The sequence below is a fragment of the Lithobates pipiens genome, unplaced genomic scaffold, assembly GCF_037356315.1.
Source record: "Lithobates pipiens isolate NorthernLeopardFrog02 unplaced genomic scaffold, aLitPip1_a1.2 Scaffold_28, whole genome shotgun sequence".
NCBI classification, from domain to species: Eukaryota; Metazoa; Chordata; class Amphibia; order Anura; family Ranidae; genus Lithobates; species Lithobates pipiens.
Window position 1 is genome coordinate 129,436,927 of NW_027507789.1, and position 25,856 is coordinate 129,462,782.

General features: G+C 40.9%; 26 non-coding genes across 26 annotated transcripts; all 26 read right to left on the reverse strand.

Annotated features, from left to right (window-relative positions):
• Positions 1–371: 371 nt before the first annotated feature.
• TRNAL-AAG (transfer RNA leucine (anticodon AAG)) lies at positions 372–453 on the reverse strand. The gene has a single exon. It is a non-coding gene; the product is annotated as a tRNA-Leu (tRNA).
• An 824-nt stretch (positions 454–1,277) lies between these two features.
• Positions 1,278–1,359, reverse strand: TRNAL-AAG (transfer RNA leucine (anticodon AAG)). The gene has a single exon. It is a non-coding gene; the product is annotated as a tRNA-Leu (tRNA).
• Positions 1,360–1,933: 574 nt separating this feature from the next.
• On the reverse strand, positions 1,934–2,015 carry TRNAL-UAG (transfer RNA leucine (anticodon UAG)). Its single transcript has one exon. It is a non-coding gene; the product is annotated as a tRNA-Leu (tRNA).
• Positions 2,016–2,886: 871 nt separating this feature from the next.
• On the reverse strand, positions 2,887–2,968 carry TRNAL-AAG (transfer RNA leucine (anticodon AAG)). The gene has a single exon. It is a non-coding gene; the product is annotated as a tRNA-Leu (tRNA).
• Positions 2,969–3,792: 824 nt separating this feature from the next.
• On the reverse strand, positions 3,793–3,874 carry TRNAL-AAG (transfer RNA leucine (anticodon AAG)). Its single transcript has one exon. It is a non-coding gene; the product is annotated as a tRNA-Leu (tRNA).
• A 1,538-nt stretch (positions 3,875–5,412) lies between these two features.
• Positions 5,413–5,494, reverse strand: TRNAL-AAG (transfer RNA leucine (anticodon AAG)). The gene has a single exon. It is a non-coding gene; the product is annotated as a tRNA-Leu (tRNA).
• Positions 5,495–6,059: 565 nt separating this feature from the next.
• TRNAL-UAG (transfer RNA leucine (anticodon UAG)) lies at positions 6,060–6,141 on the reverse strand. Its single transcript has one exon. It is a non-coding gene; the product is annotated as a tRNA-Leu (tRNA).
• Positions 6,142–7,023: 882 nt separating this feature from the next.
• Positions 7,024–7,105, reverse strand: TRNAL-AAG (transfer RNA leucine (anticodon AAG)). The gene has a single exon. It is a non-coding gene; the product is annotated as a tRNA-Leu (tRNA).
• Positions 7,106–7,679: 574 nt separating this feature from the next.
• On the reverse strand, positions 7,680–7,761 carry TRNAL-UAG (transfer RNA leucine (anticodon UAG)). The gene has a single exon. It is a non-coding gene; the product is annotated as a tRNA-Leu (tRNA).
• Positions 7,762–9,301: 1,540 nt separating this feature from the next.
• On the reverse strand, positions 9,302–9,383 carry TRNAL-UAG (transfer RNA leucine (anticodon UAG)). Its single transcript has one exon. It is a non-coding gene; the product is annotated as a tRNA-Leu (tRNA).
• A 1,541-nt stretch (positions 9,384–10,924) lies between these two features.
• Positions 10,925–11,006, reverse strand: TRNAL-UAG (transfer RNA leucine (anticodon UAG)). Its single transcript has one exon. It is a non-coding gene; the product is annotated as a tRNA-Leu (tRNA).
• An 882-nt stretch (positions 11,007–11,888) lies between these two features.
• Positions 11,889–11,970, reverse strand: TRNAL-AAG (transfer RNA leucine (anticodon AAG)). The gene has a single exon. It is a non-coding gene; the product is annotated as a tRNA-Leu (tRNA).
• A 574-nt stretch (positions 11,971–12,544) lies between these two features.
• TRNAL-UAG (transfer RNA leucine (anticodon UAG)) lies at positions 12,545–12,626 on the reverse strand. Its single transcript has one exon. It is a non-coding gene; the product is annotated as a tRNA-Leu (tRNA).
• An 871-nt stretch (positions 12,627–13,497) lies between these two features.
• Positions 13,498–13,579, reverse strand: TRNAL-AAG (transfer RNA leucine (anticodon AAG)). Its single transcript has one exon. It is a non-coding gene; the product is annotated as a tRNA-Leu (tRNA).
• An 824-nt stretch (positions 13,580–14,403) lies between these two features.
• TRNAL-AAG (transfer RNA leucine (anticodon AAG)) lies at positions 14,404–14,485 on the reverse strand. The gene has a single exon. It is a non-coding gene; the product is annotated as a tRNA-Leu (tRNA).
• Positions 14,486–16,023: 1,538 nt separating this feature from the next.
• TRNAL-AAG (transfer RNA leucine (anticodon AAG)) lies at positions 16,024–16,105 on the reverse strand. The gene has a single exon. It is a non-coding gene; the product is annotated as a tRNA-Leu (tRNA).
• A 574-nt stretch (positions 16,106–16,679) lies between these two features.
• Positions 16,680–16,761, reverse strand: TRNAL-UAG (transfer RNA leucine (anticodon UAG)). Its single transcript has one exon. It is a non-coding gene; the product is annotated as a tRNA-Leu (tRNA).
• An 882-nt stretch (positions 16,762–17,643) lies between these two features.
• Positions 17,644–17,725, reverse strand: TRNAL-AAG (transfer RNA leucine (anticodon AAG)). Its single transcript has one exon. It is a non-coding gene; the product is annotated as a tRNA-Leu (tRNA).
• A 574-nt stretch (positions 17,726–18,299) lies between these two features.
• Positions 18,300–18,381, reverse strand: TRNAL-UAG (transfer RNA leucine (anticodon UAG)). The gene has a single exon. It is a non-coding gene; the product is annotated as a tRNA-Leu (tRNA).
• An 882-nt stretch (positions 18,382–19,263) lies between these two features.
• On the reverse strand, positions 19,264–19,345 carry TRNAL-AAG (transfer RNA leucine (anticodon AAG)). Its single transcript has one exon. It is a non-coding gene; the product is annotated as a tRNA-Leu (tRNA).
• A 574-nt stretch (positions 19,346–19,919) lies between these two features.
• TRNAL-UAG (transfer RNA leucine (anticodon UAG)) lies at positions 19,920–20,001 on the reverse strand. Its single transcript has one exon. It is a non-coding gene; the product is annotated as a tRNA-Leu (tRNA).
• Positions 20,002–20,883: 882 nt separating this feature from the next.
• Positions 20,884–20,965, reverse strand: TRNAL-AAG (transfer RNA leucine (anticodon AAG)). Its single transcript has one exon. It is a non-coding gene; the product is annotated as a tRNA-Leu (tRNA).
• Positions 20,966–21,539: 574 nt separating this feature from the next.
• TRNAL-UAG (transfer RNA leucine (anticodon UAG)) lies at positions 21,540–21,621 on the reverse strand. Its single transcript has one exon. It is a non-coding gene; the product is annotated as a tRNA-Leu (tRNA).
• Positions 21,622–23,159: 1,538 nt separating this feature from the next.
• TRNAL-UAG (transfer RNA leucine (anticodon UAG)) lies at positions 23,160–23,241 on the reverse strand. Its single transcript has one exon. It is a non-coding gene; the product is annotated as a tRNA-Leu (tRNA).
• A 1,538-nt stretch (positions 23,242–24,779) lies between these two features.
• On the reverse strand, positions 24,780–24,861 carry TRNAL-UAG (transfer RNA leucine (anticodon UAG)). The gene has a single exon. It is a non-coding gene; the product is annotated as a tRNA-Leu (tRNA).
• Positions 24,862–25,743: 882 nt separating this feature from the next.
• TRNAL-AAG (transfer RNA leucine (anticodon AAG)) lies at positions 25,744–25,825 on the reverse strand. The gene has a single exon. It is a non-coding gene; the product is annotated as a tRNA-Leu (tRNA).
• Positions 25,826–25,856: the final 31 nt, after the last annotated feature.

Consider the following 25,856-nt stretch of genomic DNA (forward strand, 5'->3'; position numbering starts at 1 on the left):
TCTAAATGGTGTGTAACATGAGTGTGACATGTATGTAACATGTATATCATATGTATGTAACATTTGTGTAATATGTGTGAACTATGTGTGTAATATGTAAGTAGCACGTGTGTCACATGTGTGTAACATGTATGTCATATGTGTGTAGTGTGTGTAGCATGTATGTAATATGTGCACAACATGCATATTATATGTATGTATCATGTATCAAACAAAACATGCAATGATTGCAGCTTTTCTAATGCTGCTAAAGCAGAGAGGTAAGTGTTTTTTGAGATTCCAGTGAGTTGGGAAAGGAACTGCAGTAAATTGCAGGAGCAAGATCAGAGAAGCTTGAGCCCTAGAGGGTAGGGATTTTGTTAAAAGGAGTTTGGCAGCAGTGGGATTCGAACCCACGCCCCCAAAGAGACTGGAGCCTTAATCCAGCGCCTTAGACCGCTCGGCCATGCTACCCACAAAAATAAACACGTTATCGACTAAAATCGGGTGGGACATTCCATGCTCTGCATTCATTGCTTGAGCTGGAGGCCTCAGAACTCTAAACTACAAGTATTCACCACTTTATCCATTATAAAAGGTAGTTGAAGTTTCACGGAGATGGCCAAGATGCCACCTTATGTGTTTCAGTCCTCTTTCTGAGGCAGCAGGTGGTGGTCACTTTACACTTGAGAGTGGACTTTGGGTGCAGCATTCTGTGGCAAGTTCACTTGGCACTCTGCTGAAAAGTGTGCCAGCTTTTCATTAGTACTGCTTGTTTTTTGGTGTCCACACTTAAAGTGTTAATGTGGAATCTAGCTTACAGGAGAGGTAATCACGTTCAGTTGGACTTGTTTTGTAACGTTGACAAGATTTCACTAGTCATCTCATCAGAAGTGTGCCCTTTTGGAAGACTTCTCAACCAAAGCATGCAATTTCCTAATGCTGCTGTTCTGAGATTCCAGTGTGTTGAGCAAGGAATGCCAGCAAAGTGCAGCAGAAACTTCAGAGACGCTTGAGCAATCAAGGATAGGCATTTGTTAAAAGAGCTTGGCAGCAGTGGGATTTGAACCCACGCCTCCAAAGAGACTGGAGCCTAAATCCAGCGCCTTAGACCGCTCGGCCATGTATCATGTATCAAACAAAACATGCAATGATTGCAGCTTTTCTAATGCTGCTAAAGCAGAGAGGTAAGTGTTTTTTGAGATTCCAGTGAGTTGGGAAAGGAACTGCAGTAAATTGCAGGAGCAAGATCAGAGAAGCTTGAGCCCTAGAGGGTAGGGATTTTGTTAAAAGGAGTTTGGCAGCAGTGGGATTCGAACCCACGCCCCCAAAGAGACTGGAGCCTTAATCCGGCGCCTTAGACCGCTCGGCCATGCTACCCATAAAAGTGAACACGTTATCGACTAAAATCAGGTGGGACATTCCATGCTCTGCATTCATTGCTTGAGCTGGAGGCCTCAGAACTCTAAACTACAAGTATTCACCACTTTATCCATTATAAAAGGTAGTTGAAGTTTCACGGAGATGGCCAAGATGCCACCTTATGTGTTTCAGTCCTCTTTCTGAGGCAGCAGGTGGTGGTCACTTTACACTTGAGAGTGGACTTTGGGTGCAGCATTCTGTGGCAAGTTCACTTGGCACTCTGCTGAAAAGTGTGCCAGCTTTTCATTAGTACTGCTTGTTTTTTGGTGTCCACACTTAAAGTGTTAATGTGGAATCTAGCTTACAGGAGAGGTAATCACGTTCAGTTGGACTTGTTTTGTAACGTTGACAAGATTTCACTAGTCATCTCATCAGAAGTGTGCCCTTTTGGAAGACTTCTCAACCAAAGCATGCAATTTCCTAATGCTGCTGTTCTGAGATTCCAGTGTGTTGAGCAAGGAATGCCAGCAAAGTGCAGCAGAAACTTCAGAGACGCTTGAGCAATCAAGGATAGGCATTTGTTAAAAGAGCTTGGCAGCAGTGGGATTTGAACCCACGCCTCCAAAGAGACTGGAGCCTAAATCCAGCGCCTTAGACCGCTCGGCCATGCTACCTGTGAAAGTGCTCTTGCTAAGGACTAAAAAGAGGCATGACAGTCTACATTCCATGCTCTGCATTCATTGTGTGTATGTGACATGTACGTAACACGTATGTCATGTGTGTCATATGTATGTAACGTGTGTAACATGTATTTCATAAGTGTATGACATGTATGTAACATGCATTCAACATGTATGTCATATGTATGTATAATCTGTGTAATATGTGTGTAACACGTATGTAATATGTGTGATATGTATGCCATATGTGTATTGTGTGTCATATGTGTAACATGTATGTAACATGTGTGTACCATGCATGTCATATGCATGCCATATGTGTGTAACATGTATGTAAGATATGTGCAACATGCATGTCATATGTGTGTCATATTAATGTAACATGTGTGTGACATGCATGGCATATGTGTGTAGCATGTATGTGATGTGTATGACATGTATGTTATATGTGTGTAATATGTGTAACATGCATGTGACATGTGTGTAAAATTGTGTCTAAATGGTGTGTAACATGAGTGTGACATGTATGTAACATGTATATCATATGTATGTAACATTTGTGTAATATGTGTGAACTATGTGTGTAATATGTAAGTAGCACGTGTGTCACATGTGTGTAACATGTATGTCATATGTGTGTAGTGTGTGTAGCATGTATGTAATATGTGCACAACATGCATATTATATGTATGTATCATGTATCAAACAAAACATGCAATGATTGCAGCTTTTCTAATGCTGCTAAAGCAGAGAGGTAAGTGTTTTTTGAGATTCCAGTGAGTTGGGAAAGGAACTGCAGTAAATTGCAGGAGCAAGATCAGAGAAGCTTGAGCCCTAGAGGGTAGGGATTTTGTTAAAAGGAGTTTGGCAGCAGTGGGATTCGAACCCACGCCCCCAAAGAGACTGGAGCCTTAATCCAGCGCCTTAGACCGCTCGGCCATGCTACCCACAAAAATAAACACGTTATCGACTAAAATCGGGTGGGACATTCCATGCTCTGCATTCATTGCTTGAGCTGGAGGCCTCAGAACTCTAAACTACAAGTATTCACCACTTTATCCATTATAAAAGGTAGTTGAAGTTTCACGGAGATGGCCAAGATGCCACCTTATGTGTTTCAGTCCTCTTTCTGAGGCAGCAGGTGGTGGTCACTTTACACTTGAGAGTGGACTTTGGGTGCAGCATTCTGTGGCAAGTTCACTTGGCACTCTGCTGAAAAGTGTGCCAGCTTTTCATTAGTACTGCTTGTTTTTTGGTGTCCACACTTAAAGTGTTAATGTGGAATCTAGCTTACAGGAGAGGTAATCACGTTCAGTTGGACTTGTTTTGTAACGTTGACAAGATTTCACTAGTCATCTCATCAGAAGTGTGCCCTTTTGGAAGACTTCTCAACCAAAGCATGCAATTTCCTAATGCTGCTGTTCTGAGATTCCAGTGTGTTGAGCAAGGAATGCCAGCAAAGTGCAGCAGAAACTTCAGAGACGCTTGAGCAATCAAGGATAGGCATTTGTTAAAAGAGCTTGGCAGCAGTGGGATTTGAACCCACGCCTCCAAAGAGACTGGAGCCTAAATCCAGCGCCTTAGACCGCTCGGCCATGTATCATGTATCAAACAAAACATGCAATGATTGCAGCTTTTCTAATGCTGCTAAAGCAGAGAGGTAAGTGTTTTTTGAGATTCCAGTGAGTTGGGAAAGGAACTGCAGTAAATTGCAGGAGCAAGATCAGAGAAGCTTGAGCCCTAGAGGGTAGGGATTTTGTTAAAAGGAGTTTGGCAGCAGTGGGATTCGAACCCACGCCCCCAAAGAGACTGGAGCCTTAATCCAGCGCCTTAGACCGCTCGGCCATGCTACCCATAAAAATGAACACGTTATCGACTAAAATCGGGTGGGACATTCCATGCTCTGCATTCATTGCTTGAGCTGGAGGCCTCAGAACTCTAAACTACAAGTATTCACCACTTTATCCATTATAAAAGGTAGTTGAAGTTTCACGGAGATGGCCAAGATGCCACCTTATGTGTTTCAGTCCTCTTTCTGAGGCAGCAGGTGGTGGTCACTTTACACTTGAGAGTGGACTTTGGGTGCAGCATTCTGTGGCAAGTTCACTTGGCACTCTGCTGAAAAGTGTGCCAGCTTTTCATTAGTACTGCTTGTTTTTTGGTGTCCACACTTAAAGTGTTAATGTGGAATCTAGCTTACAGGAGAGGTAATCACGTTCAGTTGGACTTGTTTTGTAACGTTGACAAGATTTCACTAGTCATCTCATCAGAAGTGTGCCCTTTTGGAAGACTTCTCAACCAAAGCATGCAATTTCCTAATGCTGCTGTTCTGAGATTCCAGTGTGTTGAGCAAGGAATGCCAGCAAAGTGCAGCAGAAACTTCAGAGACGCTTGAGCAATCAAGGATAGGCATTTGTTAAAAGAGCTTGGCAGCAGTGGGATTTGAACCCACACCTCCAAAGAGACTGGAGCCTAAATACAGCGCCTTAGACCGCTCGGCCATGCTACCTGTGAAAGTGCTCTTGCTAAGGACTAAAAAGAGGCATGACAGTCTACATTCCATGCTCTGCATTCATTGTTTGTATGTGACATGTACGTAACATGTATGTCATGTGTGTCATATGTATGTAACATGTGTAACATGTATTTCATAAGTGTATGACATGTATGTAACATGCATTCAACATGTATGTCATATGTATGTATAATCTGTGTAATATGTGTGTAACACGTATGTAATATGTGTGATATGTATGCCATATGTGTATTGTGTGTCATATGTGTAACATGTATGTAACATGTGTGTACCATGCATGTCATATGCATGCCATATGTGTGTAACATGTATGTAAGATATGTGCAACATGCATGTCATATGTGTGTCATATTAATGTAACATGTGTGTGACATGCATGGCATATGTGTGTAGCATGTATGTGATGTGTATGACATGTATGTTATATGTGTGTAATATGTGTAACATGCATGTGACATGTGTGTAAAATTGTGTCTAAATGGTGTGTAACATGAGTGTGATATTTATGTAACATGCATGCAACATGTATATCATATGTATGTAACATTTGTGTAATATGTGTGAACTATGTGTGTAATATGTAAGTAGCACGTGTGTCACATGTGTGTAACATGTATGTCATATGTGTGTAGTGTGTGTAGCATGTATGTAATATGTGCACAACATGCATATTATATGTATGTATCATGTATCAAACAAAACATGCAATGATTGCAGCTTTTCTAATGCTGCTAAAGCAGAGAGGTAAGTGTTTTTTGAGATTCCAGTGAGTTGGGAAAGGAACTGCAGTAAATTGCAGGAGCAAGATCAGAGAAGCTTGAGCCCTAGAGGGTAGGGATTTTGTTAAAAGGAGTTTGGCAGCAGTGGGATTCGAACCCACGCCCCCAAAGAGACTGGAGCCTTAATCCGGCGCCTTAGACCGCTCGGCCATGCTACCCATAAAAGTGAACACGTTATCGACTAAAATCAGGTGGGACATTCCATGCTCTGCATTCATTGCTTGAGCTGGAGGCCTCAGAACTCTAAACTACAAGTATTCACCACTTTATCCATTATAAAAGGTAGTTGAAGTTTCACGGAGATGGCCAAGATGCCAACTTATGTGTTTCAGTCCTCTTTCTGAGGCAGCAGGTGGTGGTCACTTTACACTTGAGAGTGGACTTTGGGTGCAGCATTCTGTGGCAAGTTCACTTGGCACTCTGCTGAAAAGTGTGCCAGCTTTTCATTAGTACTGCTTGTTTTTTGGTGTCCACACTTAAAGTGTTAATGTGGAATCTAGCTTACAGGAGAGGTAATCACGTTCAGTTGGACTTGTTTTGTAACGTTGACAAGATTTCACTAGTCATCTCATCAAAAGTGTGCCCTTTTGGAAGACTTCTCAACCAAAGCATGCAATTTCCTAATGCTGCTGTTCTGAGATTCCAGTGTGTTGAGCAAGGAATGCCAGCAAAGTGCAGCAGAAACGCTTGAGCAATCAAAGATAGGCATTTGTTACAAGAGCTTGGCAGCAGTGGGATTTGAACCCACGCCTCCAAAGAGACTGGAGCCTAAATCCAGCGCCTTAGACCGCTCGGCCATGCTACTTGTGAAAGTGCTCTTGCTAAGGACTAAAAAGAGGCATGACAGTCTACATTCCATGCTCTGCATTCATTGTTTGTATGTGACATGTACGTAACATGTATGCCATGTGTGTCATATGTATGTAACGTGTGTAACATGTATTTCATAAGTGTATGACATGTATGTAACATGCATTCAACATGTATGTCATATGTATGTATAATCTGTGTAATATGTGTGTAACACGTATGTAATATGTGTGATATGTATGCCATATGTGTATTGTGTGTCATATGTGTAACATGTATGTAACATGTGTGTACCATGCATGTCATATGCATGCCATATGTGTGTAACATGTATGTAAGATATGTGCAACATGCATGTCATATGTGTGTCATATTAATGTAACATGTGTGTGACATGCATGGCATATGTGTGTAGCATGTATGTGATGTGTATGACATGTATGTTATATGTGTGTAATATGTGTAACATGCATGTGACATGTGTGTAAAATTGTGTCTAAATGGTGTGTAACATGAGTGTGACATGTATGTAACATGCATGCAACATGTATATCATATGTATGTAACATTTGTGTAATATGTGTGAACTATGTGTGTAATATGTAAGTAGCATGTGTGTCACATGTGTGTAACATGTATGTCATATGTGTGTAGTGTGTGTAGCATGTATGTAATATGTGCACAACATGCATATTATATGTATGTATCATGTATCAAACAAAACATGCAATGATTGCAGCTTTTCTAATGCTGCTAAAGCAGAGAGGTAAGTGTTTTTTGAGATTCCAGTGAGTTGGGAAAGGAACTGCAGTAAATTGCAGGAGCAAGATCAGAGAAGCTTGAGCCCTAGAGGGTAGGGATTTTGTTAAAAGGAGTTTGGCAGCAGTGGGATTCGAACCCACGCCCCCAAAGAGACTGGAGCCTTAATCCAGCGCCTTAGACCGCTCGGCCATGCTACCCATAAAAATGAACACGTTATCGACTAAAATGGGGTGGGACATTCCATGCTCTGCATTCATTGCTTGAGCTGGAGGCCTCAGAACTCTAAACTACAAGTATTCACCACTTTATCCATTATAAAAGGTAGTTAAAGTTTCACGGAGATGGCCAAGATGCCACCTTATGTGTTTCAGTCCTCTTTCTGAGGCAGCAGGTGGTGGTCACTTTACACTTGAGAGGGGACTTTGGGTGCAGCATTCTGTGGCAAGTTCACTTGGCACTCTGCTGAAAAGTGTGCCAGCTTTTCATTAGTACTGCTTGTTTTTTGGTGTCCACACTTAAAGTGTTAATGTGGAATCTAGCTTACAGGAGAGGTAATCACGTTCAGTTGGACTTGTTTTGTAACGTTGACAAGATTTCACTAGTCATCTCATCAGAAGTGTGCCCTTTTGGAAGACTTCTCAACCAAAGCATGCAATTTCCTAATGCTGCTGTTCTGAGATTCCAGTGTGTTGAGCAAGGAATGCCAGCAAAGTGCAGCAGAAACTTCAGAGACGCTTGAGCAATCAAGGATAGGCATTTGTTAAAAGAGCTTGGCAGCAGTGGGATTTGAACCCACGCCTCCAAAGAGACTGGAGCCTAAATCCAGCGCCTTAGACCGCTCGGCCATGCTACCTGTGAAAGTGCGCTTGCTAAGGACTAAAAAGAGGCATGACAGTCTACATTCCATGCTCTGCATTCATTGTTTGTATGTGACATGTACGTAACATGTATGTCATGTGTGTCATATGTATGTAACGTGTGTAACATGTATTTCATAAGTGTATGACATGTATGTAACATGCATTCAACATGTATGTCATATGTATGTATAATCTGTGTAATATGTGTGTAACACGTATGTAATATGTGTGATATGTATGCCATATGTGTATTGTGTGTCATATGTGTAACATGTATGTAACATGTGTGTACCATGCATGTCATATGCATGACATATGTGTGTAACATGTATGTAAGATATGTGCAACATGCATGTCATATGTGTGTCATATTAATGTAACATGTGTGTGACATGCATGGCATATGTGTGTAGCATGTATGTGATGTGTATGACATGTATGTTATATGTGTGTAATATGTGTAACATGCATGTGACATGTGTGTAAAATTGTGTCTAAATGGTGTGTAACATGAGTGTGACATGTATGTAACATGCATGCAACATGTATATCATATGTATGTAACATTTGTGTAATATGTGTGAACTATGTGTGTAATATGTAAGTAGCACGTGTGTCACATGTGTGTAACATGTATGTCATATGTGTGTAGTGTGTGTAGCATGTATGTAATATGTGCACAACATGCATATTATATGTATGCATCATGTATCAAACAAAACATGCAATGATTGCAGCTTTTCTAATGCTGCTAAAGCAGAGAGGTAAGTGTTTTTTGAGATTCCAGTGAGTTGGGAAAGGAACTGCAGTAAATTGCAGGAGCAAGATCAGAGAAGCTTGAGCCCTAGAGGGTAGGGATTTTTTTAAAAGGAATTTGGCAGCAGTGGTATTCGAACCCACGCCCCCAAAGAGACTGGAGCCTTAATCCAGCGCCTTAGACCGCTCGGCCATGCTACCCATAAAAATGAACACGTTATCGACTAAAATGGGGTGGGACATTCCATGCTCTGCATTCATTGCTTGAGCTGGAGGCCTCAGAACTCTAAACTACAAGTATTCACCACTTTATCCATTATAAAAGGTAGTTGAAGTTTCACGGAGATGGCCAAGATGCCACCTTATGTGTTTCAGTCCTCTTTCTGAGGCAGCAGGTGGTGGTCACTTTACACTTGAGAGTGGACTTTGGGTGCAGCATTCTGTGGCAAGTTCACTTGGCACTCTGCTGAAAAGTGTGCCAGCTTTTCATTAGTACTGCTTGTTTTTTTTTGTGTCCACACTTAAAGTGTTAATGTGGAATCTAGCTTACAGGAGAGGTAATCACGTTCAGTTGGACTTGTTTTGTAACGTTGACAAGATTTCACTAGTCATCTCATCAGAAGTGTGCCCTTTTGGAAGACTTCTCAACCAAAGCATGCAATTTCCTAATGCTGCTGTTCTGAGATTCCAGTGTGTTGAGCAAGGAATGCCAGCAAAGTGCAGCAGAAACTTCAGAGACGCTTGAGCAATCAAGGATAGGCATTTGTTAAAAGAACTTGGCAGCAGTGGGATTTGAACCCACGCCTCCAAAGAGACTGGAGCCTAAATCCAGCGCCTTAGACCGCTCGGCCATGCTACTTGTGAGAGTGCTCTTGCTAAGGACTAAAAAGAGGCATGACAGTCTACATTCCATGCTCTGCATTCATTGTGTGTATGTGACATGTATGTAACATTTATGTCATGTGTGTCATATGTATGTAACATGTGTAACATGTATTTCATAAGTGTATGACATGTATGTAACATGCATTCAACATGTATGTCATATGTATGTATAATCTGTGTAATATGTGTGTAACACGTATGTAATATGTGTGATATGTATGCCATATGTGTATTGTGTGTCATATGTGTAACATGTATGTAACATGTGTGTACCATGCATGTCATATGCATGACATATGTGTGTAACATGTATGTAAGATATGTGCAACATGCATGTCATATGTGTGTCATATTAATGTAACATGTGTGTGACATGCATGGCATATGTGTGTAGCATGTATGTGATGTGTATGACATGTATGTTATATGTGTGTAATATGCGTAACATGCATGTGACATGTGTGTAAAATTGTGTCTAAATGGTGTGTAACATGAGTGTGACATGTATGTAACATGCATGCAACATGTATATCATATGTATGTAACATTTGTGTAATATGTGTGAACTATGTGTGTAATATGTAAGTAGCACGTGTGTCACATGTGTGTAACATGTATGTCATATGTGTGTAGTGTGTGTAGCATGTATGTAATATGTGCACAACATGCATATTATATGTATGTATCATGTATCAAACAAAACATGCAATGATTGCAGCTTTTCTAATGCTGCTAAAGCAGAGAGGTAAGTGTTTTTTGAGATTCCAGTGAGTTGGGAAAGGAACTGCAGTAAATTGCAGGAGCAAGATCAGAGAAGCTTGAGCCCTAGAGGGTAGGGATTTTTTTAAAAGGAATTTGGCAGCAGTGGTATTCGAACCCACGCCCCCAAAGAGACTGGAGCCTTAATCCAGCGCCTTAGACCGCTCGGCCATGCTCCCCATAAAAATGAACACGTTATCGACTAAAATGGGGTGGGACATTCCATGCTCTGCATTCATTGCTTGAGCTGGAGGCCTCAGAACTCTAAACTACAAGTATTCACCACTTTATCCATTATAAAAGGTAGTTGAAGTTTCACGGAGATGGCCAAGATGCCACCTTATGTGTTTCAGTCCTCTTTCTGAGGCAGCAGGTGGTGGTCACTTTACACTTGAGAGTGGACTTTGGGTGCAGCATTCTGTGGCAAGTTCACTTGGCACTCTGCTGAAAAGTGTGCCAGCTTTTCATTAGTACTGCTTGTTATTTTTTTGTGTCCACACTTAAAGTGTTAATGTGGAATCTAGCTTACAGGAGAGGTAATCACGTTCAGTTGGACTTGTTTTGTAACGTTGACAAGATTTCACTAGTCATCTCATCAGAAGTGTGCCCTTTTGGAAGACTTCTCAACCAAAGCATGCAATTTCCTAATGCTGCTGTTCTGAGATTCCAGTGTGTTGAGCAAGGAATGCCAGCAAAGTGCAGCAGAAACTTCAGAGACGCTTGAGCAATCAAGGATAGGCATTTGTTAAAAGAACTTGGCAGCAGTGGGATTTGAACCCACGCCTCCAAAGAGACTGGAGCCTAAATCCAGCGCCTTAGACCGCTCGGCCATGCTACTTGTGAGAGTGCTCTTGCTAAGGACTAAAAAGAGGCATGACAGTCTACATTCCATGCTCTGCATTCATTGTGTGTATGTGACATGTATGTAACATTTATGTCATGTGTGTCATATGTATGTAACATGTGTAACATGTATTTCATAAGTGTATGACATGTATGTAACATGCATTCAACATGTATGTCATATGTATGTATAATCTGTGTAATATGTGTGTAACACGTATGTAATATGTGTGATATGTATGCCATATGTGTATTGTGTGTCATATGTGTAACATGTATGTAACATGTGTGTACCATGCATGTCATATGCATGCCATATGTGTGTAACATGTATGTAAGATATGTGCAACATGCATGTCATATGTGTGTCATATTAATGTAACATGTGTGTGACATGCATGGCATATGTGTGTAGCATGTATGTGATGTGTATGACATGTATGTTATATGTGTGTAATATGTGTAACATGCATGTGACATGTGTGTAAAATTGTGTCTAAATGGTGTGTAACATGAGTGTGACATGTATGTAACATGCATGCAACATGTATATCATATGTATGTAACATTTGTGTAATATGTGTGAACTATGTGTGTAATATGTAAGTAGCACGTGTGTCACATGTGTGTAACATGTATGTCATATGTGTGTAGTGTGTGTAGCATGTATGTAATATGTGCACAACATGCATATTATATGTATGTATCATGTATCAAACAAAACATGCAATGATTGCAGCTTTTCTAATGCTGCTAAAGCAGAGAGGTAAGTGTTTTTTGAGATTCCAGTGAGTTGGGAAAGGAACTGCAGTAAATTGCAGGAGCAAGATCAGAGAAGCTTGAGCCCTAGAGGGTAGGGATTTTGTTAAAAGGAGTTTGGCAGCAGTGGGATTCGAACCCACGCCCCCAAAGAGACTGGAGCCTTAATCCAGCGCCTTAGACCGCTCGGCCATGCTACCCATAAAAATGAACACGTTATCGACTAAAATCGGGTGGGACATTCCATGCTCTGCATTAATTGCTTGAGCTGGAGGCCTCAGAACTCTAAACTACAAGTATTCACCACTTTATCCATTATAAAAGGTAGTTGAAGTTTCACGGAGATGGCCAAGATGCCACCTTATGTGTTTCAGTCCTCTTTCTGAGGCAGCAGGTGGTGGTCACTTTACACTTGAGAGTGGACTTTGGGTGCAGCATTCTGTGGCAAGTTCACTTGGCACTCTGCTGAAAAGTGTGCCAGCTTTTCATTAGTACTGCTTGTTTTTTGGTGTCCACACTTAAAGTGTTAATGTGGAATCTAGCTTACAGGAGAGGTAATCACGTTCAGTTGGACTTGTTTTGTAACGTTGACAAGATTTCACTAGTCATCTCATCAGAAGTGTGCCCTTTTGGAAGACTTCTCAACCAAAGCATGCAATTTCCTAATGCTGCTGTTCTGAGATTCCAGTGTGTTGAGCAAGGAATGCCAGCAAAGTGCAGCAGAAACTTCAGAGACGCTTGAGCAATCAAGGATAGGCATTTGTTAAAAGAGCTTGGCAGCAGTGGGATTTGAACCCACGCCTCCAAAGAGACTGGAGCCTAAATCCAGCGCCTTAGACCGCTCGGCCATGCTACCTGTGAAAGTGCTCTTGCTAAGGACTAAAAAGAGGCATGACAGTCTACATTCCATGCTCTGCATTCATTGTGTGTATGTGACATGTACGTAACACGTATGTCATGTGTGTCATATGTATGTAACGTGTGTAACATGTATTTCATAAGTGTATGACATGTATGTAACATGCATTCAACATGTATGTCATATGTATGTATAATCTGTGTAATATGTGTGTAACACGTATGTAATATGTGTGATATGTATGCCATATGTGTATTGTGTGTCATATGTGTAACATGTATGTAACATGTGTGTACCATGCATGTCATATGCATGCCATATGTGTGTAACATGTATGTAAGATATGTGCAACATGCATGTCATATGTGTGTCATATTAATGTAACATGTGTGTGACATGCATGGCATATGTGTGTAGCATGTATGTGATGTGTATGACATGTATGTTATATGTGTGTAATATGTGTAACATGCATGTGACATGTGTGTAAAATTGTGTCTAAATGGTGTGTAACATGAGTGTGACATGTATGTAACATGTATATCATATGTATGTAACATTTGTGTAATATGTGTGAACTATGTGTGTAATATGTAAGTAGCACGTGTGTCACATGTGTGTAACATGTATGTCATATGTGTGTAGTGTGTGTAGCATGTATGTAATATGTGCACAACATGCATATTATATGTATGTATCATGTATCAAACAAAACATGCAATGATTGCAGCTTTTCTAATGCTGCTAAAGCAGAGAGGTAAGTGTTTTTTGAGATTCCAGTGAGTTGGGAAAGGAACTGCAGTAAATTGCAGGAGCAAGATCAGAGAAGCTTGAGCCCTAGAGGGTAGGGATTTTGTTAAAAGGAGTTTGGCAGCAGTGGGATTCGAACCCACGCCCCCAAAGAGACTGGAGCCTTAATCCAGCGCCTTAGACCGCTCGGCCATGCTACCCACAAAAATAAACACGTTATCGACTAAAATCGGGTGGGACATTCCATGCTCTGCATTCATTGCTTGAGCTGGAGGCCTCAGAACTCTAAACTACAAGTATTCACCACTTTATCCATTATAAAAGGTAGTTGAAGTTTCACGGAGATGGCCAAGATGCCACCTTATGTGTTTCAGTCCTCTTTCTGAGGCAGCAGGTGGTGGTCACTTTACACTTGAGAGTGGACTTTGGGTGCAGCATTCTGTGGCAAGTTCACTTGGCACTCTGCTGAAAAGTGTGCCAGCTTTTCATTAGTACTGCTTGTTTTTTGGTGTCCACACTTAAAGTGTTAATGTGGAATCTAGCTTACAGGAGAGGTAATCACGTTCAGTTGGACTTGTTTTGTAACGTTGACAAGATTTCACTAGTCATCTCATCAGAAGTGTGCCCTTTTGGAAGACTTCTCAACCAAAGCATGCAATTTCCTAATGCTGCTGTTCTGAGATTCCAGTGTGTTGAGCAAGGAATGCCAGCAAAGTGCAGCAGAAACTTCAGAGACGCTTGAGCAATCAAGGATAGGCATTTGTTAAAAGAGCTTGGCAGCAGTGGGATTTGAACCCACGCCTCCAAAGAGACTGGAGCCTAAATCCAGCGCCTTAGACCGCTCGGCCATGTATCATGTATCAAACAAAACATGCAATGATTGCAGCTTTTCTAATGCTGCTAAAGCAGAGAGGTAAGTGTTTTTTGAGATTCCAGTGAGTTGGGAAAGGAACTGCAGTAAATTGCAGGAGCAAGATCAGAGAAGCTTGAGCCCTAGAGGGTAGGGATTTTGTTAAAAGGAGTTTGGCAGCAGTGGGATTCGAACCCACGCCCCCAAAGAGACTGGAGCCTTAATCCAGCGCCTTAGACCGCTCGGCCATGCTACCCATAAAAATGAACACGTTATCGACTAAAATCGGGTGGGACATTCCATGCTCTGCATTCATTGCTTGAGCTGGAGGCCTCAGAACTCTAAACTACAAGTATTCACCACTTTATCCATTATAAAAGGTAGTTGAAGTTTCACGGAGATGGCCAAGATGCCACCTTATGTGTTTCAGTCCTCTTTCTGAGGCAGCAGGTGGTGGTCACTTTACACTTGAGAGTGGACTTTGGGTGCAGCATTCTGTGGCAAGTTCACTTGGCACTCTGCTGAAAAGTGTGCCAGCTTTTCATTAGTACTGCTTGTTTTTTGGTGTCCACACTTAAAGTGTTAATGTGGAATCTAGCTTACAGGAGAGGTAATCACGTTCAGTTGGACTTGTTTTGTAACGTTGACAAGATTTCACTAGTCATCTCATCAGAAGTGTGCCCTTTTGGAAGACTTCTCAACCAAAGCATGCAATTTCCTAATGCTGCTGTTCTGAGATTCCAGTGTGTTGAGCAAGGAATGCCAGCAAAGTGCAGCAGAAACTTCAGAGACGCTTGAGCAATCAAGGATAGGCATTTGTTAAAAGAGCTTGGCAGCAGTGGGATTTGAACCCACACCTCCAAAGAGACTGGAGCCTAAATACAGCGCCTTAGACCGCTCGGCCATGCTACCTGTGAAAGTGCTCTTGCTAAGGACTAAAAAGAGGCATGACAGTCTACATTCCATGCTCTGCATTCATTGTTTGTATGTGACATGTACGTAACATGTATGTCATGTGTGTCATATGTATGTAACATGTGTAACATGTATTTCATAAGTGTATGACATGTATGTAACATGCATTCAACATGTATGTCATATGTATGTATAATCTGTGTAATATGTGTGTAACACGTATGTAATATGTGTGATATGTATGCCATATGTGTATTGTGTGTCATATGTGTAACATGTATGTAACATGTGTGTACCATGCATGTCATATGCATGCCATATGTGTGTAACATGTATGTAAGATATGTGCAACATGCATGTCATATGTGTGTCATATTAATGTAACATGTGTGTGACATGCATGGCATATGTGTGTAGCATGTATGTGATGTGTATGACATGTATGTTATATGTGTGTAATATGTGTAACATGCATGTGACATGTGTGTAAAATTGTGTCTAAATGGTGTGTAACATGAGTGTGATATTTATGTAACATGCATGCAACATGTATATCATATGTATGTAACATTTGTGTAATATGTGTGAACTATGTGTGTAATATGTAAGTAGCACGTGTGTCACATGTGTGTAACATGTATGTCATATGTGTGTAGTGTGTGTAGCATGTATGTAATATGTGCACAACATGCATATTATATGTATGTATCATGTATCAAACAAAACATGCAATGATTGCAGCTTTTCTAATGCTGCTAAAGCAGAGAGGTAAGTGTTTTTTGAGATTCCAGTGAGTTGGGAAAGGAACTGCAGTAAATTGCAGGAGCAAGATCAGAGAAGCTTGAGCCCTAGAGGGTAGGGATTTTGTTAAAAGGAGTTTGGCAGCAGTGGGATTCGAACCCACGCCCCCAAAGAGACTGGAGCCTTAATCCAGCGCCTTAGACCGCTCGGCCATGCTACCCATAAAAATTAACACGTTATCGACTAAAATGGGGTGGGACATTCCATGCTCTGCATTCATTGCTTGAGCTGGAGGCCTCAGAACTCTAAACTACAAGTATTCACCACTTTATCCATTATAAAAGGTAGTTGAAGTTTCACGGAGATGGCCAAGATGCCACCTTATGTGTTTCAGTCCTCTTTCTGAGGCAGCAGGTGGTGGTCACTTTACACTTGAGAGTGGACTTTGGGTGCAGCATTCTGTGGCAAGTTCACTTGGCACTCTGCTGAAAAGTGTGCCAGCTTTTCATTAGTACTGCTTGTTTTTTGGTGTCCACACTTAAAGTGTTAATGTGGAATCTAGCTTACAGGAGAGGTAATCACGTTCAGTTGGACTTGTTTTGTAACGTTGACAAGATTTCACTAGTCATCTCATCAGAAGTGTGCCCTTTTGGAAGACTTCTCAACCAAAGCATGCAATTTCCTAATGCTGCTGTTCTGAGATTCCAGTGTGTTGAGCAAGGAATGCCAGCAAAGTGCAGCAGAAACTTCAGAGACGCTAGAGCAATCAAGGATAGGCATTTGTTAAAAGAGCTTGGCAGCAGTGGGATTTGAACCCACGCCTCCAAAGAGACTGGAGCCTAAATCCAGTGCCTTAGACCGCTCGGCCATGCTACCTGTGAAAGTGCTCTTGCTAAGGACTAAAAAGAGGCATGACAGTCTACATTCCATGCTCTGCATTCATTGTGTGTATGTGACATGTACGTAACATGTATGTCATGTGTGTCATATGTATGTAACGCGTGTAACATGTATTTCATAAGTGTATGACATGTATGTAACATGCATTCAACATGTATGTCATATGTATGTATAATCTGTGTAATATGTGTGTAACACGTATGTAATATGTGTGATATGTATGCCATATGTGTATTGTGTGTCATATGTGTAACATGTATGTAACATGTGTGTACCATGCATGTCATATGCATGCCATATGTGTGTAACATGTATGTAAGATATGTGCAACATGCATGTCATATGTGTGTCATATTAATGTAACATGTGTGTGACATGCATGGCATATGTGTGTAGCATGTATGTGATGTGTATGACATGTATGTTATATGTGTGTAATATGTGTAACATGCATGTGACATGTGTGTAAAATTGTGTCTAAATGGTGTGTAACATGAGTGTGACATGTATGTAACATGCATGCAACATGTATATCATATGTATGTAACATTTGTGTAATATGTGTGAACTATGTGTGTAATATGTAAAAAGCACGTGTGTCACATGTGTGTAACATGTATGTCATATGTGTGTAGTGTGTGTAGCATGTATGTAATATGTGCACAACATGCATATTATATGTATGTATCATGTATCAAACAAAACATGCAATGATTGCAGCTTTTCTAATGCTGCTAAAGCAGAGAGGTAAGTGTTTTTTGAGATTCCAGTGAGTTGGGAAAGGAACTGCAGTAAATTGCAGGAGCAAGATCAGAGAAGCTTGAGCCCTAGAGGGTAGGGATTTTGTTAAAAGGAGTTTGGCAGCAGTGGGATTCGAACCCACGCCCCCAAAGAGACTGGAGCCTTAATCCAGCGCCTTAGAGCGCTCGGCCATGCTACCCATAAAAATGAACACGTTATCGACTAAAATGGGGTGGGACATTCCATGCTCTGCATTCATTGCTTGAGCTGGAGGCCTCAGAACTCTAAACTACAAGTATTCACCACTTTATCCATTATAAAAGGTAGTTGAAGTTTCACGGAGATGGCCAAGATGCCACCTTATGTGTTTCAGTCCTCTTTCTGAGGCAGCAGGTGGTGGTCACTTTACACTTGAGAGTGGACTTTGGGTGCAGCATTCTGTGGCAAGTTCACTTGGCACTCTGCTGAAAAGTGTGCCAGCTTTTCATTAGTACTGCTTGTTTTTTGGTGTCCACACTTAAAGTGTTAATGTGGAATCTAGCTTACAGGAGAGGTAATCACGTTCAGTTGGACTTGTTTTGTAACGTTGACAAGATTTCACTAGTCATCTCATCAGAAGTGTGCCCTTTTGGAAGACTTCTCAACCAAAGCATGCAATTTCCTAATGCTGCTGTTCTGAGATTCCAGTGTGTTGAGCAAGGAATGCCAGCAAAGTGCAGCAGAAACTTCAGAGACGCTTGAGCAATCAAGGATAGGCATTTGTTAAAAGAGCTTGGCAGCAGTGGGATTTGAACCCACGCCTCCAAAGAGACTGGAGCCTAAATCCAGTGCCTTAGACCGCTCGGCCATGCTACTTGTGAGAGTGCTCTTGCTAAGGACTAAAAAGAGGCATGACAGTCTACATTCCATGCTCTGCATTCATTGTGTGTATGTGACATGTATGTAACATTTATGTCATGTGTGCCATATGTATGTAACGTGTGTAACATGTATTTCATAAGTGTATGACATGTATGTAACATGCATTCAACATGTATGTCATATGTATGTATAATCTGTGTAATATGTGTGTAACACGTATGTAATATGTGTGATATGTATGCCATATGTGTATTGTGTGTCATATGTGTAACATGTATGTAACATGTGTGTACCATGCATGTCATATGCATGCCATATGTGTGTAACATGTATGTAAGATATGTGCAACATGCATGTCATATGTGTGTCATATTAATGTAACATGTGTGTGACATGCATGGCATATGTGTGTAGCATGTATGTGATGTGTATGACATGTATGTTATATGTGTGTAATATGTGTAACATGCATGTGACATGTGTGTAAAATTGTGTCTAAATGGTGTGCAACATGAGTGTGACATGTATGTAACATGCATGCAACATGTATATCATATGTATGTAACATTTGTGTAATATGTGTGAACTATGTGTGTAATATGTAAGTAGCACGTGTGTCACATGTGTGTAACATGTATGTCATATGTGTGTAGTGTGTGTAGCATGTATGTAATATGTGCACAACATGCATATTATATGTATGTATCATGTATCAAACAAAACATGCAATGATTGCAGCTTTTCTAATGCTGCTAAAGCAGAGAGGTAAGTGTTTTTTGAGATTCCAGTGAGTTGGGAAAGGAACTGCAGTAAATTGCAGGAGCAAGATCAGAGAAGCTTGAGCCCTAGAGGGTAGGGATTTTGTTAAAAGGAGTTTGGCAGCAGTGGGATTCGAACCCACGCCCCCAAAGAGACTGGAGCCTTAATCCAGCGCCTTAGACCGCTCGGCCATGCTACCCATAAAAATGAACACGTTATCGACTAAAATGGGGTGGGACATTCCATGCTCTGCATTCATTGCTTGAGCTGGAGGCCTCAGAACTCTAAACTACAAGTATTCACCACTTTATCCATTATAAAAGGTAGTTGAAGTTTCACGGAGATGGCCAAGATGCCACCTTATGTGTTTCAGTCCTCTTTCTGAGGCAGCAGGTGGTGGTCACTTTACACTTGAGAGTGGACTTTGGGTGCAGCATTCTGTGGCAAGTTCACTTGGCACTCTGCTGAAAAGTGTGCCAGCTTTTCATTAGTACTGCTTGTTTTTTGGTGTCCACACTTAAAGTGTTAATGTGGAATCTAGCTTACAGGAGAGGTAATCACGTTCAGTTGGACTTGTTTTGTAACGTTGACAAGATTTCACTAGTCATCTCATCAGAAGTGTGCCCTTTTGGAAGACTTCTCAACCAAAGCATGCAATTTCCTAATGCTGCTGTTCTGAGATTCCAGTGTGTTGAGCAAGGAATGCCAGCAAAGTGCAGCAGAAACTTCAGAGACGCTTGAGCAATCAAGGATAGGCATTTGTTAAAAGAGCTTGGCAGCAGTGGGATTTGAACCCACGCCTCCAAAGAGACTGGAGCCTAAATCCAGCGCCTTAGACCGCTCGGCCATGCTACCTGTGAAAGTGCTATTGCTAAGGACTAAAAAGAGGCATGACAGTCTACATTCCATGCTCTGCATTCATTGTGTGTATGTGACATGTACGTAACATGTATGTCATGTGTGTCATATGTATGTAACGTGTGTAACATGTATTTCATAAGTGTATGACATGTATGTAACATGCATTCAACATGTATGTCATATGTATGTATAATCTGTGTAATATGTGTGTAACATGTATGTAATATGTGTGATATGTATGCCATATGTGTATTGTGTGTCATATGTGTAACATGTATGTAACATGTGTGTACCATGCATGTCATATGCATGCCATATGTGTGTAACATGTATGTAAGATATGTGCAACATGCATGTCATATGTGTGTCATATTAATGTAACATGTGTGTGACATGCATGGCATATGTGTGTAGCATGTATGTGATGTGTATGACATGTATGTTATATGTGTGTAATATGTGTAACATGCATGTGACATGTGTGTAAAATTGTGTCTAAATGGTGTGTAACATGAGTGTGACATGTATGTAACATGCATGCAACATGTATATCATATGTATGTAACATTTGTGTAATATGTGTGAACTATGTGTGTAATATGTAAGTAGCACGTGTGTCACATGTGTGTAACATGTATGTCATATGTGTGTAGTGTGTGTAGCATGTATGTAATATGTGCACAACATGCATATTATATGTATGTATCATGTATCAAACAAAACATGCAATGATTGCAGCTTTTCTAATGCTGCTAAAGCAGAGATGTAAGTGTTTTTTGAGATTCCAGTGAGTTGGGAAAGGAACTGCAGTAAATTGCAGGAGCAAGATCAGAGAAGCTTGAGCCCTAGAGGGTAGGGATTTTGTTAAAAGGAGTTTGGCAGCAGTGGGATTCGAACCCACGCCCCCAAAGAGACTGGAGCCTTAATCCAGCGCCTTAGACCGCTCGGCCATGCTACCCATAAAAATGAACATGTTATCGACTAAAATGGGGTGGGACATTCCATGCTCTGCATTCATTGCTTGAGCTGGAGGCCTCAGAACTCTAAACTACAAGTATTCACCACTTTATCCATTATAAAAGGTAGTTGAAGTTTCACGGAGATGGCCAAGATGCCACCTTATGTGTTTCAGTCCTCTTTCTGAGGCAGCAGGTGGTGGTCACTTTACACTTGAGAGTGGACTTTGGGTGCAGCATTCTGTGGCAAGTTCACTTGGCACTCTGCTGAAAAGTGTGCCAGCTTTTCATTAGTACTGCTTGTTTTTTGGTGTCCACACTTAAAGTGTTAATGTGGAATCTAGCTTACAGGAGAGGTAATCACGTTCAGTTGGACTTGTTTTGTAACGTTGACAAGATTTCACTAGTCATCTCATCAGAAGTGTGCCCTTTTGGAAGACTTCTCAACCAAAGCATGCAATTTCCTAATGCTGCTGTTCTGAGATTCCAGTGTGTTGAGCAAGGAATGCCAGCAAAGTGCAGCAGAAACTTCAGAGACGCTTGAGCAATCAAGGATAGGCATTTGTTAAAAGAACTTGGCAGCAGTGGGATTTGAACCCACGCCTCCAAAGAGACTGGAGCCTAAATCCAGCGCCTTAGACCGCTCGGCCATGCTACTTGTGAGAGTGCTCTTGCTAAGGACTAAAAAGAGGCATGACAGTCTACATTCCATGCTCTGCATTCATTGTGTGTATGTGACATGTATGTAACATTTATGTCATGTGTGTCATATGTATGTAACGTGTGTAACATGTATTTCATAAGTGTATGACATGTATGTAACATGCATTCAACATGTATGTCATATGTATGTATAATCTGTGTAATATGTGTGTAACACGTATGTAATATGTGTGATATGTATGCCATATGTGTATTGTGTGTCATATGTGTAACATGTATGTAACATGTGTGTACCATGCATGTCATATGCATGCCATATGTGTGTAACATGTATGTAAGATATGTGCAACATGCATGTCATATGTGTGTCATATTAATGTAACATGTGTGTGACATGCATGGCATATGTGTGTAGCATGTATGTGATGTGTATGACATGTATGTTATATGTGTGTAATATGTGTAACATGCATGTGACATGTGTGTAAAATTGTGTCTAAATGGTGTGTAACATGAGTGTGACATGTATGTAACATGCATGCAACATGTATATCATATGTATGTAACATTTGTGTAATATGTGTGAACTATGTGTGTAATATGTAAGTAGCACATGTGTCACATGTGTGTAACATGTATGTCATATGTGTGTAGTGTGTGTAGCATGTATGTAATATGTGCACAACATGCATATTATATGTATGTATCATGTATCAAACAAAACATGCAATGATTGCAGCTTTTCTAATGCTGCTAAAGCAGAGAGGTAAGTGTTTTTTGAGATTCCAGTGAGTTGGGAAAGGAACTGCAGTAAATTGCAGGAGCAAGATCAGAGAAGCTTGAGCCCTAGAGGGTAGGGATTTTGTTAAAAGGAGTTTGGCAGCAGTGGGATTCGTACCCACGCCCCCAAAGAGACTGGAGCCTTAATCCAGCGCCTTAGACCGCTCGGCCATGCTACCCATAAAAATGAACACGTTATCGACTAAAATCGGGTGGGACATTCCATGCTCTGCATTCATTGCTTGAGCTGGAGGCCTCAGAACTCTAAACTACAAGTATTCACCACTTTATCCATTATAAAAGGTAGTTGAAGTTGCACGGAGATGGCCAAGATGCCACCTTATGTGTTTCAGTCCTCTTTCTGAGGCAGCAGGTGGTGGTCACTTTACACTTGAGAGTGGACTTTGGGTGCAGCATTCTGTGGCAAGTTCACTTGGCACTCTGCTGAAAAGTGTGCCAGCTTTTCATTAGTACTGCTTGTTTTTTGGTGTCCACACTTAAAGTGTTAATGTGGAATCTAGCTTACAGGAGAGGTAATCACGTTCAGTTGGACTTGTTTTGTAACGTTGACAAGATTTCACTAGTCATCTCATCAGAAGTGTGCCCTTTTGGAAGACTTCTCAACCAAAGCATGCAATTTCCTAATGCTGCTGTTCTGAGATTCCAGTGTGTTGAGCAAGGAATGCCAGCAAAGTGCAGCAGAAACTTCAGAGACGCTTGAGCAATCAAGGATAGGCATTTGTTAAAAGAGCTTGGCAGCAGTGGGATTTGAACCCACACCTCCAAAGAGACTGGAGCCTAAATCCAGCGCCTTAGACCGCTCGGCCATGCTACCTGTGAAAATGCTCTTGCTAAGGACTAAAAAGAGGCATGACAGTCTACATTCCATGCTCTGCATTCATTGTTTGTATGTGACATGTACGTAACATGTATGTCATGTGTGTCATATGTATGTAACGTGTGTAACATGTATTTCATAAGTGTATGACATGTATGTAACATGCATTCAACATGTATGTCATATGTATGTATAATCTGTGTAATATGTGTGTAACACGTATGTAATATGTGTGATATGTATGCCATATGTGTATTGTGTGTCATATGTGTAACATGTATGTAACATGTGTGTACCATGCATGTCATATGCATGCCATATGTGTGTAACATGTATGTAAGATATGTGCAACATGCATGTCATATGTGTGTCATATTAATGTAACATGTGTGTGACATGCATGACATATGTGTGTAGCATGTATGTGATGTGTATGACATGTATGTTATATGTGTGTAATATGTGTAACATGCATGTGACATGTGTGTAAAATTGTGTCTAAATGGTGTGTAACATGAGTGTGACATGTATGTAACATGCATGCAACATGTATATCATATGTATGTAACATTTGTGTAATATGTGTGAACTATGTGTGTAATATGTAAGTAGCACGTGTGTCACATGTGTGTAACATGTATGTCATATGTGTGTAGTGTGTGTAGCATGTATGTAATATGTGCACAACATGCATATTATATGTATGTATCATGTATCAAACAAAACATGCAATGATTGCAGCTTTTCTAATGCTGCTAAAGCAGAGAGGTAAGTGTTTTTTGAGATTCCAGTGAGTTGGGAAAGGAACTGCAGTAAATTGCAGGAGCAAGATCAGAGAAGCTTGAGCCCTAGAGGGTAGGGATTTTGTTAAAAGGAGTTTGGCAGCAGTGGGATTCAACCCCACGCCCCCAAAGAGACTGGAGCCTTAATCCAGCGCCTTAGACCGCTCGGCCATGCTACCCATAAAAATGAACACGTTATCGACTAAAATGGGGTGGGACATTCCATGCTCTGCATTCATTGCTTGAGCTGGAGGCCTCAGAACTCTAAACTACAAGTATTCACCACTTTATCCATTATAAAAGGTAGTTGAAGTTTCAGGGAGATGGCCAAGATGCCACCTTATGTGTTTCAGTCCTCTTTCTGAGGCAGCAGGTAGTGGTCACTTTACACTTGAGAGTGGACTTTGGGTGCAGCATTCTGTGGCAAGTTCACTTGGCACTCTGCTGAAAAGTGTGCCAGCTTTTCATTAGTACTGCTTGTTTTTTGGTGTCCACACTTAAAGTGTTAATGTGGAATCTAGCTTACAGGAGAGGTAATCACGTTCAGTTGGACTTGTTTTGTAACGTTGACAAGATTTCACTAGTCATCTCATCAGAAGTGTGCCCTTTTGGAAGACTTCTCAACCAAAGCATGCAATTTCCTAATGCTGCTGTTCTGAGATTCCAGTGTGTTGAGCAAGGAATGCCAGCAAAGTGCAGCAGAAACTTCAGAGACGCTTGAGCAATCAAGGATAGGCATTTGTTAAAAGAGCTTGGCAGCAGTGGGATTTGAACCCACGCCTCCAAAGAGACTGGAGCCTAAATCCAGCGCCTTAGACCGCTCGGCCATGCTACCTGTGAAAGTGCTCTTGCTAAGGACTAAAAAGAGGCATGACAGTCTACATTCCATGCTCTGCATTCATTGTGTGTATGTGACATGTACGTAACATGTATGTCATGTGTGTCATATGTATGTAACGTGTGTAACATGTATTTCATAAGTGTATGACATGTATGTAACATGCATTCAACATGTATGTCATATGTATGTATAATCTGTGTAATATGTGTGTAACACGTATGTAATATGTGTGATATGTATGCCATATGTGTATTGTGTGTCATATGTGTAACATGTATGTAACATGTGTGTACCATGCATGTCATATGCATGCCATATGTGTGTAACATGTATGTAAGATATGTGCAACATGCATGTCATATGTGTGTCATATTAATGTAACATGTGTGTGACATGCATGGCATATGTGTGTAGCATGTATGTGATGTGTATGACATGTATGTTATATGTGTGTAATATGTGTAACATGCATGTGACATGTGTGTAAAATTGTGTCTAAATGGTGTGTAACATGAGTGTGACATGTATGTAACATGCATGCAACATGTATATCATATGTATGTAACATTTGTGTAATATGTGTGAACTATGTGTGTAATATGTAAGTAGCACGTGTGTCACATGTGTGTAACATGTATGTCATATGTGTGTAGTGTGTGTAGCATGTATGTAATAGGTGCACAACATGCATATTATATGTATGTATCATGTATCAAACAAAACATGCAATGATTGCAGCTTTTCTAATGCTGCTAAAGCAGAGAGGTAAGTGTTTTTTGAGATTCCAGTGAGTTGGGAAAGGAACTGCAGTAAATTGCAGGAGCAAGATCAGAGAAGCTTGAGCCCTAGAGGGTAGGGATTTTGTTAAAAGGAGTTTGGCAGCAGTGGGATTCGAACCCACGCCCCCAAAGAGACTGGAGCCTTAATCCAGCGCCTTAGACCGCTCGGCCATGCTACCCATAAAAATGAACACGTTATCGACTAAAATG